Source organism: Somniosus microcephalus, chromosome 16, assembly GCF_052327205.1.
Source record: "Somniosus microcephalus isolate GS21.2 chromosome 16, FLI_Smic_1.0, whole genome shotgun sequence".
NCBI lineage: Eukaryota > Metazoa > Chordata > Chondrichthyes > Squaliformes > Somniosidae > Somniosus > Somniosus microcephalus.
In genome coordinates this window covers 88,572,925-88,587,659 of record NC_141002.1, presented here as the reverse complement: position 1 = coordinate 88,587,659, position 14,735 = coordinate 88,572,925, and the positions used below count along the sequence as shown (strand labels likewise).

At 45.7% G+C, this 14,735-nt stretch overlaps 1 protein-coding gene across 1 annotated transcript in view; it reads right to left on the bottom strand.

Moving 5' to 3' along the window:
* LOC147106368 (monocarboxylate transporter 2) overlaps positions 1 to 9,519 on the bottom strand; it is a 200,923-nt gene extending 191,404 nt beyond the window's left edge. Inside the window, exon 1 of the mRNA XM_086009417.1 lies at positions 9,452 to 9,519. The gene's annotated coding sequence lies outside the window, so the exon portion shown is untranslated. The remainder of the gene's footprint in view (positions 1 to 9,451) is intronic.
* Between the last annotated feature and the right edge of the window lie 5,216 nt (positions 9,520 to 14,735).

Here is a 14,735-nt window from a genome sequence, read left to right as displayed (position 1 = left end):
TGTCCTCGCCCCTTCCTATCTCTGTAATCTCCTTCAGTCCCACAACCACACCCCCCGAGATATCTCATCCTCATGCTCAAATCCCTCCATGTCCTCGTCCCTTCCTATCTCTGTAATCTCCTCCAGCCCCACAACACCCCACCCCCCGAGATATCTCATCCTCATGCTCAAATCCCTCCATGTCCTCGTCCCTTCCTATCTCTGTAATCTCCTCCAGCCCCACAACCCCCGCCCCCCCACCCCCCCAAGATATCTCATCCTCATGCTCAAATCCCATGTCCTCGCCCCTTCCTATCTCTGTAATCTCCTCCAGCCCCACAACACCACACCCCCCGAGATATCTCATCCTCATGCTCAAATCCCTCCATGTCCTCATCCCTTCCTATCTCTGTAATCTCCTCCAGCCCCACAACACCACACCCCCCGAGATATCTCATCCTCATGCTCAAATCTCTCCATGTCCTCGCCCCTTCCTATCTCTGTAATCTCCTTCAGTCCCACAACACCCCACCCCCCGAGATATCTCATCCTCATGCTCAAATCCCTCCATGTCCTCGTCCCTTCCTATCTCTGTAATCTCCTCCAGCCCCACAACCCCCGCCCCCCCACCCCCCCGAGATATCTCATCCTCATGCTCAAATCCCATGTCCTCGCCCCTTCCTATCTCTGTAATCTCCTTCAGTCCCACAACCCCCCCCAAGATATCTCATCCTCATACTCAAATCCCTCCATGTCCTCATCCCTTCCTATCTCTGTAATCTCCTCCAGCCCCACAACCCCCGCCCCCCCACCCTCCCGAGATATCTCATCCTCATGCTCAAATCCCTCCATGTCCTCGTCCCTTCCTATCTCTGTAATCTCCTCCAACCCCACAACCCCTGCCCCCCACCCTCCCGAGATATCTCATCCTCATGCTCAAATCCCTCCATGTCCTCGTCCCTTCCTATCTCTGTAATCTCCTCCAACCCCACAACCCCTGCCCCCCACCCTCCCGAGATATCTCATCCTCATGCTCAAATCCCTCCATGTCCTCGTCCCTTCCTACCTCTGTAATCTCCTCCAGCCCCACAACCCCCACCCCCCCACCCCCCCGAGATATCTCATCCTCATGCTCAAATCCCTCCATGTCCTCGTCCCTTCCTATCTCTGTAATCTCCTCCAACCCCACAACCCCTGCCCCACCCCCCACCGAGATATCTCATCCTCATGCTCAAATCCTTCCACGGCCTCACCCGTCCCTAGCTATGTAACCTCTCCCAGCCCTACAACCTTCCAAGCACTCTGCGTTCCTCCTACTCGGGTCTCTTTTGCATCCCCCACTTCCTGCAACACCACCCACCGCCCCATCCACCCTCAAATTGGCGGCAGTGCCTTCAGCTGATTAAATCCTACCTGGCCAATATTTATCCATCCTCCAACCAACATTGCTGTAACAGATTATCTGGTCATTATCACATTGCAGTTTGCCGTGCGCAAATTTGTTGCCACATTTCCCACAATGCAGCAGTGATTACACTTCAAAACATTGCCTGTAAAGCACTCTGGGACATCCGAAGGTCGTGAAAGGTGCTATATAAATGCAAGTCTTTCTTTCTTTACTACATTACTTACAAATAATAATCAGGTTTTTTTTATATCATCTGTATTGTCCTTCTTTGGTAATGTTCTAAAACAGTTGTATTTTTGTTAGTTATGTACTTGTTGATAACAAACATTTCTAAACCAAAATAAAAACTAGCAGGATCACCCGGCCCACAGACCAGTACATTCTATCGAACGCTCTGACCAATCACAGAGCTGCACTGTCAGTGGGCAGTAAGAGCCCCACAGCCTGCAACTTTCCAATCACCCTGATGGAAAACCATTTCCTTTAAAGGTAAGTACTTTGCTTTAAAATACGCAACCTGTTTATCCAATCATCTGAAACATTTAAACTGGATGAATGCCAATCAATGCCACATTTACACAGAAATCAAACACCAACACAAACCAACAAGTAAACCTTTTCCAGTTCTGACGAAAGGTCATCGAGCTGAAACAACAACAACTTGTAATTATATAGCGCTTTTGACATCGTAAAACGTCCCAAAGCGCTTCGTGGGAGTATTATTAAGACAAGAGTTTGACACCAGGCCACATAAGGAGAAATTAGGCAGGTGACCAAAAGCTTGGTCAAAGAGGCAGGTTTTAAGGAGTGTCTTAAAGGAGGAAAGAGAGGTAGCGAGGCGGAGAGGTTTAGGAAGGGAATTCCAGAGCTTAGGGCCCAGGCAACAGAAGGCACGGCCACCAATGGTTGAGTGATTATAATCAGGGATGCTCAAGAGGGCAGAATTAGAGGAGCGCAGATATCTCGGTGGGGGGGCAGAAGTAGATTACAGAGATAGGAAGGGGAGAGGCCATGGAGGGATTTGAAAACAAGGATGAGAATTTTGAAATCAAGGCGTTACTTAACCAGGAGCCAATGTAGGTCAGTGAGCACAGGGGTGATGGGTGAACGGGACTTGGTGCGAGTTAGGACACGGGCAGCCGAGTTTTGGATGACCTCAAGTTTACGTAGGGTAGAACGTGGGAGGCCAGCCAGGAGTGCGTTGGAATAGTCAAGTCTAGAGGTAACAAAGGCATGGATGAGGGTTTCAGCAGCAGATGAGCTAAGGCAAGAGCGGAGATGGGCGATGTTGCGGAGGCGGAAATAGGCGGTCTTAATCATGCTGCGGATATGTGGTCGGAAGCTCATTTCAGGGTCAAATATAACACCAAGGTTGCGAACAGTGTGGTTCAGCCTCAGACAGATGTTAGGGAGAGGGATGGAGTCAGTGGCTAGGGAACGGAGTTTGAGGCAGGGACCGAAAACAATGACTTTGGTCTTCCCAATATTTAATTGGAGAAAATTTCTGCTCATCCAGAATTGGATGTCGGACAAGCAGTCTGACAATTTAGAGACCGTGGAGGGGTCGAGAGAAGTCGTGGTGAGGTAGAGCTGGGTGTCATCAGCGTACATATGGAAACTGACGCTGTGTTTTCAGATGATGTCGCCAAGGGGCAGCATGTAGATAAGAAATAGGAGGGGGCCAAGGATAGATCCTTGGGGGCCTCCAGAGGTAATGATGCGGGAGTGGGAAGAGAGGCCATTGCAGGTGATTCTCTGGCTACAATTGGATAGTTAAGAATGGAACCAGGCGAGTGCAGTCCCGCCCAGCTGGATGACGGTGGGGAGGCGTTGGAGAAGGATGGAGCGTTCAACCGTGTCAAAAGCTGCAGACAGGTCAAGAAGGAAGAGGAGGGATAATTTACCTTTGTCACAGTCACAAAGGATGTCATTTGTGACTTTGATGAGAACCGTTTCGGTACTGTGGCAAGGGGGGGAAACACTTAATTTTGTGGTTATAGTTTCTAAGGTCTCTGCTGAGTAGCGGGGAGTGCTAGGAAACAAGGGCCCTTGAATATATCATTTAATTGTAGTATAATTGGTGGTATTGATTTAATTTAAATTAATTAAAGGGTAAGTCATGGCAGCAAAGCTCGGCCCCGTGGCATGCTCCGCCTGCACTATGTGGGAAATCAGGGATACTTCTTGTGTCCCTGACAACCATGTGTGCGGGAAGCGTATCCAGCTGCAGCTACTGGCAGACTGCATTGCAGCGCTGGAGCTGCGAATGGATACATACTGGAGCATTCGTGATGCTGAGGACATCGTGAATATCACGCTTAATCAGTTGGTCAAACGGCAGGTAAAGGCTGCACAGGCAGGAAGGGAATGGGTGACCACCAGGCAGAGTAGTAGGCACGGGCAGGTAGTGCAGGGGCCCCCTGTGGCCATCCCCCTCTCAAACAGATATACCGCTTTGGATATTGTTGGAGAGGATGGCTTATCGGGGGAAGGCAGCAGCAACCAACTTCCTGGCACCATGGGAGGTGCTGCTACACGGGAGCTATAGTGATAGGGGATTCCATTGTAAGGGGAATAGATAGGCGTTTCTGCGGCCGCAAATGAAACTCCAGGATGGTATGTTGCCTCCCTGGTGCAAGGGTCAAGGATGTATCAGAGCGGCTGCAGGGTATTCTGGAGGGAGAGGGTGAACAGCCAGTTGTCGTGGTGCATATAGGTACCAAAGATATAGGTAAAAAACGGGATGAGGTCCTAAAAGCTGAATATAGGGAGTTAGGAGGTAAATTAAAAAGTAGGACCTCAAAGTTAGTAATCTCAGGATTGCTACCAGTGCCACGTGCTAGTCAGAGTAGAAATAGAAGGATATTTCAGCTGAATACGTGGCTAGAGGAATGGTGCAAGGGGGAGGGATTCAAATTCCTGGGACATTGGAATCGGTTCTGGGGGAGGTGGGACCAGTACAAACTGGACGGTTTGAACCTGGGCAGGACCGGGACCGATGTCCTAGGGGGAGTGCTTGCTAGTGCTGTTGGGGAGGGTTTAAACTAAAATGGCAGGGGGTTGGGAACCTGTGCAGGGAGACAGAGGAAAGGGAAGCAAGGATAGAAGCAAAAGACAGGAAGGAGAAAAGCAAAACTGGAAGTCAGAGAAATCAAGGGTGTAAATCAAACATGGCCGCAGTAAACAATAATTCTAAAAGGTCTAAGAGTGTTAAAAAAACAAGCCTGAAGGCTTTGTGTCTTAATGCGAGGAGCATTCGTAATAAGGTGGATGAATTCGCTGCGCAAATAGATGTAAACGGATATGATATAAATAGGATTACGGAGACATGGCTCCAGGTTGAACAAGGCTGGGAATTCAACATCCAGGGGTATTCAATATTCAGGAAGGACAGGCAAAAAGGAAAAGGTGGTGGGATAGCACTGCTGGCTAAAGAGGAGATTAACACAATAGTAAGGAAGGATATTATCTCTGATGATGTGGAATCTGTATGGGTAGAGCTGAGAAACACCAAGGGGCAGAAAACATTAGTGGGACTTGTATACAGACCCCCAAACAGTAATGCGGATGTTGGGGATGGCATTAAACGGGAAATTAGAGATGCGTGCAATAAGGGCACAGCAGTTATCATGGGTGACTTTAATCTACATATAGATTGGGCTAACCAAATTAGTAACAATACTGTGGAGGAGAAATTCCTGGAGTGTATACTGGATGGTTTCCTGGACCAATATGTCAAGGAACCAACTAGAGATCAGGCCATCTTAGACTGGGTATTATGTAATGAGAAAGGATTAATTAGCAATCTTGTTGTGCGAGGCCCCTTGGGGCGGAGCGATCATAATTTAATAGAATTCTTCATTAAGATGGAGAGTGAAGTATTTGACTCAGAGACTAGGGTCCTGAATTTAAATAAAGGAAACTACGATGGTATGATGCGCGAGTTGGGTAGGATTGATTGGGGAATGTTACTCAAAGGGTTGATGGTGGATAGGCAATGGCAAACATTTAAAAATCGCATGGATGAACTACAGAATTTGTTCATCCCTGTTTGGCATAAAAAAAAACAAAAAAGGTGAATCAACCGTGGCTAACAAGGGAAATTAGGGATAGCATAAGATCCAAGGAGAGGACATATAAATTGGCCAGAAAAAGCAGCAAACCTGAGGATTGGGAGCAGTTTAGGATTCAACAAAGGAGGACAAAGGGATTAATTAAGAGGGCGAAAATAGAGTATGAGAGTAAGCTTGCAGGGAACATAAAAACTGAATGTAAAAGCTTCTATAGATATGTGAAGAGAAAAAGATTGGTGAAGTCAAGAGTAGGTCCCTTGCAGTCAGAATCAGGGGAATTTATAATGGGGAACAAAAAAATGGCAGACCAATTAAATACATACTTTGGTTCTGTCTTCACAAAGGAGGACACAAATAACCTCCCAGAGATGTCGGGGAACATAGGGTCTAATGAGAGGGATGAACTGAAAGAAATTAGTATTTGTAGGGAAATGGTGTTGGAGAAATTGACAGGATTAAAGGCCGATAAATCCCCAGGGCCGGATAATCTACATCCCAGGGTACTTAAGGAAGTGGCCCTAGAAATAATAGATACATTGCTGGTCATCTTCCAAAATTCTATGCACTCTGGAACAATTACCATGGATTAGAGGATAGCTAATGTTACCCCACTATTCAAAAAAGGTGGTAGAGAGAAAATGGGGAATTATAGACCGGTAAGTCTGACATCAATAGTGGGGAAAATGCTAGAGTCCATTATAAAAGATGGAAAAGCAGAGCACTTGGAAAACAGTGACAGGATCGGACAAAGTCAACATGGATTTACAAAAGGTAAAGTGTGCTTGACTAATCTACTGGAATTTTTTGAGGATGTAACTGGTAAAATAGATAAGGGAGAACCAGTGGATGTGGTGTATTTGGACTTTCAGAAGGCTTTCGATAAGGTCCCGCATAAGAGATTAGCATGTAAAGTTAAGGCACATGGGATTGGGGGCAAGGTACTGACTTGGATAGAGAACTGGTTGGCAGACAGGAAGCAAAGAGTTGGAATAAACGGGTCTTTTTCCGAGTGGCGGGCAGTGACTAGTGGGGTACGCAGGGATCGGTCCTAGGACCCCAGCTATTCACAATCTATATTAATGATCTAGACGAGGGAACTGGATGTAATATCTCCAAGTTTGCAGACGACACAAAGCTGGGTGGGCGTGTGTGCTGTGAGGAGGATGCCGAGAAACTCCAGTATGATTTGGACAGGTTGGGTGATTGGGCAGATGCATGGCAGATGTAGTATAATGTGGATAAATGCGAGGTTATCCACTTTGGTGGCAAAAAGAGGAAGGCAGATTATTATCTGAACAGCAATAGATTGGGAGAAGGGGAAGTGCAACGAGACCTGGGTGTCCTTGTGCACCAGTCGCTGAAGGTAAGCATGCAGGTGCAGCAGGCGGTTAAGAAGGCAAATGGTATGTTGGCCTTCGTAGCGAGAGGGTTCGAGTACAGGAACAAGGATGTCTTGCTGCAGTTGTACAGGGCCTTGGTGAGACCACACCTTGAGTATTGTGTGCGATTTTGGTTGCCTTATCTGAGGAAAGATGTTCTTGCCATGGAGGGAGTGCAGCGAAGATTCACCAGACTGATACCTGGGATGGCAGGAATGACATATGAGGAGAGATTTGGTCGATTGGGCTTATACTCACTGGAGTTTAGAAGAATGAGAGGGGATTTCATTGAAACTTATAACATTCTAACAGGACTAGACAGACTAGATGCAGGAAGGATGTTCCCGATGGCCGGGGAGTCCAGAACCAGGTGTTACAGTCTAAGGATAAGGGGTAAACCATTTAGGACAGAGATGAGGAGGAATTTCTTCACCCAGAGAGTGGTGAACCTGTGGAATTCCCTACCACAGAAGGCAGTTGAGGCCAATTCATTAAATATATTCAAGAAGGAGTTAGATATATTTCTTAAGACTAAAGGGATCAAGGGATATGGGGAGAAGGCAGGGACAGGGTACTGAATTTGGATGATCAGCCATGATCTCATTGAATGGCAGAGCAGGCTCGAGGGGCGGAATTTCCTACTCCTGCTCCTATCTTCTATGTTTATGTTACTATAAATCCCCAGGGCCTGATAATCTATATCCTAGGGTACTTAAGTAAGTGGCGCTAGAAATAGCAGATGCATTGCTGGTCATCTTCCAAAATTCTATTGACTCTGGAACAGTTCCCATGGATTGGAGGGTAGCTAATGGAACCCCACTATTTAAAAAAGGTGGTAGAGAAAATGGGGAATTACAGACCGGTAAGCCTGACATCGGTCGTGGGGAAAATGCTAGAGTCCATTATAAAAGATGTAATAGCAGAGCACTTGGAAAACAGTGACAGGATCGGACAAAGTCAACATGGATTTACAAAAGGTAAATCATGCTTGACTAATCTACTAGAATTTTTTGAGGATGTAACTGGTAGAATAGATAAGGGAGAACCAGTGGATGTGGTGTATTTGGACTTTCAGAAGGCTTTCGATAAGGTCCGGCATTAGAGACTATCGTGCAAAGTTAAAGCACATGGGATTGGGGGTAAGGTACTGACTTGGATAGAAAACTGGTTGGCAGACAGGAAGCAAAGAGTTGGAATAAACGGGTCTTTTTCCGAGTGGAAGGCAGTGACTCGTGGGGTACCACATGGATCGGTGTTAGGACCCCAGTTATTCACAATATATATTAATGATGATCTAGACGAGGGAACTAGATGTAATATCTCCAAGTTTGCAGATGGGTGGGCGTGTGTGCTGTGAGGAGGATGCAGAGCTTTTGGTCATCTGCCCTAATATTTCCTTGTGTCAAATTGTGTTTGATAATTGCTCCTGTGAAACGCTTTGGGATGTTTTACTCCGTTAAATGCGCTATATAATGCAAGTTGTTGCTGTGGTTCAGGGGTTGCAGCAGCTCATAGTTAACAGATTTTGCAATTTGCTGTTGGGTGGAAGACACGGGAAAGTACAACCAAGTCATCATTGTCAACAAAGTACATTGTTACCGACACTAGAAAAACTGGGTCAATGGAAGAACAGGTGGGATAGAATTCACAGTTAACAGTGGTATTATTTTTTTATTAAAGTGCCGTTGGGTGGGGGACAACTCACATACAAGAAACACCACACGTAAGTTATCTGAAAAGATGGAGCTATGTATTTTTTTTTTACACTGCTATTTATATTACACATTTTAAGCATAATTTGTAAAGCTCCGCCAGTCCCCATTAAAAAAAACAGCAAGGCGTCTATCTGCTCAGCCAGGCTGGTGGGGCTGTGAGATGAGAGGATGGAGAAACACCAGGGAAAGGGAAAACAGAGCCACATGATCTCATCCAGGACCGACACCCCAGATCTCCGGGCTGCAGCCCGTCCCACTCTGACGCTCTGGGCTGGCAGCGAATGCACACTCTTGTACAAAGCGGGCTCCGCCCCGTCCATTCATTCCCAAACACCACACACACACACACCGGCTGGGTGGGGGAAGGAAATTGTAACACTTTCCAATGTATCACAGCATCAGGGGGCTTCTCCATATACATATATATATATATATATATAGATGTAACCTGAGCTCTCACACAGCCGACCCAATGAAATAGACATTGTGCTCATCTCACACACACACAGTTTGAATAATTAATCTGGAGCTGGGGAAATACTAACCTGCAGATGCTCTCAAGGTCTCTGTATGTAACACAGACCGAATCATCAATCGTATGTCACTGGCAATGGTTAATTATCCCCCCTCTTCACCCCCCTCGGGACCTAATGTCAGGATATTCCTCCCACCATAAAACAGGTTTGCTAAAACAAAGATGCGAGAGATTCCACCCCCCGCCCCAGCACTGATGCTCCGGCTAGGCTGTGGCGCTGCCCCCTCGACCTTCATTGATATTGCAAGCAGTTGGGGGAACCCATGGTGACCTACAGAGCCTGACAGTGTCGCCCCCTGCTCTCTCTCCCTCCCTCCCTATACCACTGCTGCCCAAGCCTGCTCCCTATTCCCAGCCCTTACCTGAGCCGCAGAAAGACGATGAGCGGTGATGTCAGCCGCCGTCCCTTTTCCGCGTGTGTGCCCTTTTTTCCGCTACCCTGATTGATTTGATCAGTGCTTAGAGAAGCGGTGACGCTAGGATGATGGCTGTCTCGGCAACCCGGCACTATTTTTTTTACTTCTTATTTGTGTCCCCCACCATCCCCTCCTCCTGCCTTCAATGTTTCAAGCACAAGAATGCCACAGATTAAGGGGAACACACAAATGTTGCCCCAGCCCCAGCCCAAACCAGGCAGCCCTGTGCACAAACACATCATTGGAAAACGTCAATTTATTACACTTTAAGTGACAGATTCATTTGTGTGCACAAGCATCTGAGAGCGTGCTGTTATTTACAGCCGTGTCGCTTCAAGACACCCCATAACACTTCACATCCAATTAATCCACTTTCCAAGTGTCCTGGCTGTTGTTATGTAGGTCAACCCAGCAAGATCCCACAAGCAGCAAATGAAATGATGTGCAGGACATAGAATCATACAGCAAAGAAGACGGGCGTTCAGCCCATCGTGCTTGTGCTGGCTCTTTGCAAGAGCTATCCAATTAGTCCCACTCCCCTGCTCTTTCTCCATAGTCATTCAAATGTTTTCATTTTCAAGTATATATCCAATTCCCTTTAGAACTTTGCCATTGAATCTGCTTCCACTGCCCTTTCAGGTAGTGCATTCCAGATCAGAACAACTCGTTGAGTAAAAAAAATTCTCATCTCCCCTCTGGTTCTTTTGCAAATGATCTTAAATCTGTGTCCTCTGGGTACTTAAGGCTAAAGGGATCAAGGGATATGGGGAGAAAGCAGGGACAGGGTACTGAGTTTGGATGATCAGCCATGATCTCATTAAATGGCGGAACAGGCTCGAGGGGCCGAATGGCCTATTCCTGCTCCTATCTTCTATGTTTCTATGTTACCAACCCTCCAGCTAGTGGAAACAGTTTCTCCTTATTTACTCAATCTAAACCCTTTGGCATGTTGAACACTTCAATTAAATCTCCCCTTAACCTTCTCTGCTCTAAGGAGAACAATCCCGGTTTCTCTAGTCTCTCCACATAACTAAAGTCCCTCATCCCTGGTGTAATTCTAGTGCTAAAACTAAGCCAAATATACACTGTTATACCTTTAATCTTAAGTTTGACTTGGGAGGTAGCACTTTCACTTCTGAGTCTGATGGTCATTGATTCAAGTCTTACTCCAGGATTTGAGCATGTAATCTAGGCTTCCACTTCAGTAGCGTACTGCGGGAGCATTGAATTCTCAGAGCTGTTGTCTTTCACATCGGATGTTAAACTGAAGCCCTTTCTACCTGTTCAGATGAATGTAAAAAGTTCCATGGCATTATTTGAGGGTCCCTGGAGGCGTCCTGGCCAATCTTTAGCCCTCAAAAAGAATCATCAAAACAGATTATCTGGTAATTTATCTCATTGTTGTTTGTGTGACCTTGATGTGAGCAGTTTGGCTGGTGCGGTTGCCTGTATAACAGTGACTATATTTCAAAAGTGATTCATTGGCTATGAAGTTCTTTGGGACATGAAAGGCACTGTATATAAGTGCAAGTTCTTTCTTTACATAATATATTAAAAGTCTTGTGTAGAGCAAGTGCTTTTTCTCCATTTCACACTTAATTTCCTCGGTCACAATTTTGAGTCATGGTTCTGTGTCAACAGTAAATGTTATCCCTCTTCTCACCCTATAAATCAATCTCTTTTGCAACCTCTTTAGAATCTTCACTTCTCTTCTGTCTACATAACCAAGGGATGAAAATTCCACTTCTGCACTTCTTTAATGGGCAGTCACGGACTGGGTGTGCACAATTTCACAATATGTGCCAGGAGCACAAAAGAGAAACTTTTAACCCCCACACCCACAAAGCCGCTCCTCAGTCTTCCTATGTCCAGCTCCCAGCTTCATTGAAGTTTCCCTGTGGTGGTCGACAACCATATCTAAATAAGTGTATCTAAATCTAGTTATTATGTAAATAATGTAATAAATACATTGGCCCAGAATATGCGGTGGGTAATAATGATGAACTAACAGCGTTCGCCATTATTACCCCTCTGAAACTGACCGTAACTTCAGGAGGTAGCGCATGCGCATCTAAACGTAGAATTCCTGAAGTTGCGGTCAGTCATTCACTGCTCCGACACAGGCTGCGCTGTGGAACCCCCTCCACCCACCCTCCATAGCTGGCAATGAGTGTAATCAGGGAAATCAGTGAAACTGGCGAAAACTTGGCCTTTTCCTCGGTAATATCGCTGTTAAATACTCCATTAAATGTTAAGCCTTGTTGGAATAGGTGTAACTGGGGTTTTAACAGCCTATTGACTGGTAAACAAATGTTCTGGCCCTGGAAAACTTTTTTTATATTTGTGGAGTGTCAAATTTCTCCATTTTGATAAAAATTACAATTTTATAAAAATTAAAAATGTTTTTAAAGTTTGTTCATGATATTTCAGCTTCTACCTTACCCCCATGTGAGAGCCCCAACCTTTGTTTCGCTCTCTAACATTTTTAAAAAGTCCAGATAAAAGCAGCTTCTCATTTCCTGGTTTCCTGTCTGAGAATTCTGCAATGTGATTGGCTGCTTAGGCAGCTTGTTGCTGTGACTGCAGCATCGCACTAGGAATTCCCATTACAGAGCGCTGAAATTTGAACGTCGAAAAAGGCAAACTTCTCGCCACAGAGATGGCGAGATGGGCAGCTTTCTTCGGGGCCAGCAGTGAGCGCCTTTGCTTCGCCACTAACCGCAAATTACAGGCCATTGTTCACTGAACGTTTTTCTTTTCATTTGTTCCCTTGCTTTTCCCCATGTTTGAGGTTCTGGCTTCCTGACAATTGTTCATTTGCTACCTGTGGCTCAGAATGTCCGCTCATCCCCATATTTTTAGTCTTCCTATTTTCCCAGTCACTCTCAACACTTCTGGTTTTCCCAGGGTGGAGCCATTTTCCACGCATGTTCTAGGCTACCTGCCCGCTGCCGCTTGCTGTACTTTTTAATGACTCTGTTCCTATGGTGTCAGGCTTGGCTCAGTGATGGAACTCTTGCTTGAGTCAGGAGGTTATGGGTTCAAGCCCCACTCTTGGGACTTGAGCACATAATGTAGGCTGGCACTCCAGTGCAGTACTGAGGGACTTCTGCACTGTTGTAGATGCAGTCTTTTGGATGAGACGTTAAACCAAGGCCCCATCTACCCTCTCAGGTGGACGTAAAAGATCCCACGGCACTATTCAAAGAAGAGCAGGAAAGTTCTCCCAGTATCCTGGCCAACAGTTATTCTTCAAGCAACACAAAGAAGAAGGGTCAAACCCGAAACGTCAACTCAAATTTCTCTCCACGGATGTTGCCTGACTTGCTGAGTTTTTCCAGCATTTTCTGTTGTTATTTCGGATTTCCAACATCTGCAGTATTTTGCTATCGTACAAAGAACAGATGATCTGGTCATTTATTTCATTGCTGTTTGTGGGAGCTTGCTGTGCACAAATTACCTGCCACGTTTCCTACATTACAACAGTGACTACAATTCAAAAGTGCTTCATTGACTGTAAAGTGCTTTGGGACGTCCTGAGGTCATGAAAGGCGCTATAGAAATGCAAGTTCTTTTACTTTCTTTTCTCTCTTTTCTTTCTTCTTTCATTTCTTTCTTTTCAATGACCCCATTCTGTCCAGGGTTTTCTTTTCTCACTTTTTCTTTAATGCCCAACCCTTCCACAGTGTGTCTTTTTTTTTTAAAAGCCCACTGTGTTTTCTTTCAGAAAGTAACATTTTGGGATACAGTATACGAAAAATTTGAGACATAACATGCTTGGGAGGAACAGGCGACTTTGGAGACGTGATTCCCCAAAGCTCTCCAACACTGAGGGCTTTCAGCACCTCATGCCTGGGTTTGTTGTAGACTAACTGATGGAGATTGATTGCTGTGATTAGTCAACAGCTCCATCATCGTTGTAGCACGCAACTACCAGAATGGTAGAAGGCAAACTAGATGGACCTTGGTCTTTTGTAGTCTAGCAATTTCTATGTTTCTTTTCTATGAAGGACTGTTCCCAAAACTCATTTTTTGGAAGGCCTAATTCTCACTCTCTTCCATTTTTAATCTGTTGTTCCATTCTGTCTCTTTATTTCCTGTAGCCTGAATTAAATTGTGCATTTCGGTACTGGTTCAAATAAAGACACCCGCAACCTCTTCCACCTAGAAGGACAAGGGCAGCAGGCGCATGGGAACACCACCACCTCCAAGTTCCCCTCCAAGTCACACACCATCCTGACTTGGAAGTATATCGCCGATCCTTCATCGTCGCTGGGTCAAAATCCTGGAACTCCCTCCCTAACAGCAATGTGGGAGTACCTTCACCACACGGACTGCAGCGGTTCAAGAAGGCGGCTCACCACCTTCTCAGTTAGGGATGGGCAATAAATGCTGGCCTTGCCAGCGACGCCCACACCCCATGAATGAATAAAAAAACATTAAAAAAAATAAAAATGCACAAGCATACTAAATCCACTCTTTCTTCCTTTCTTTTCACCTTTCTTTTTTTCTTTTCAATTACCCTATTCTGTCCTGTGTTTTTGCACATTCTGATGTCAGTGCAACTCATTAATTTGCACCTCGAATAATATTCATCTATTTTCTCAATTACAAAGTGCACTTATGTGGAGTTCTCACCCTAACATTGCATCAGTCAGTTTTAAAAGAAAATGTTCAAAATAAGAGTTCACTGTGAACATCAATAAACGGTGAACCTGTAGGAATTGACGAATTCCTAACTAATAACTGAGGTCGACTCAGGAGATCAATCAAACAGGTCCTTAATGTAAAACTAAACGAGTTCAAACAGTTTGATGAGATCGATACAGGAGAGCCACGAAAACAGGTCTTAACAAGATGGAGATTCCACGAGGACTGCCTGGGCAGTCACGTGGTTTGTGATGTGACGTCATCGTGTTTGCCCGCGTTTTCCCGCTCTCTTAAAGGGGCCACGCCCTGTGCATACAAACACTATATACAAAACAAAGTAATGTCTAACACAATGGTACAGGCTTAGGCTGGTGTTAGAACATCGTTAAAGGGAATTATATACAGTTGCCCAGAGTCATTCAGTGGCTCCGCCACATGCGCCCCCCCCAGAATTTGCTTTAATGGACAAAGCCAAACGGTGAGGGGGTCTGACGAGCCTGTCGGAATGACTCCTGTACTCCTGAGGTGGAGGCTGCTGGGCGGCTGGCGGTCTGGCGGGCGGTTGCGCTTGATGTGCCGT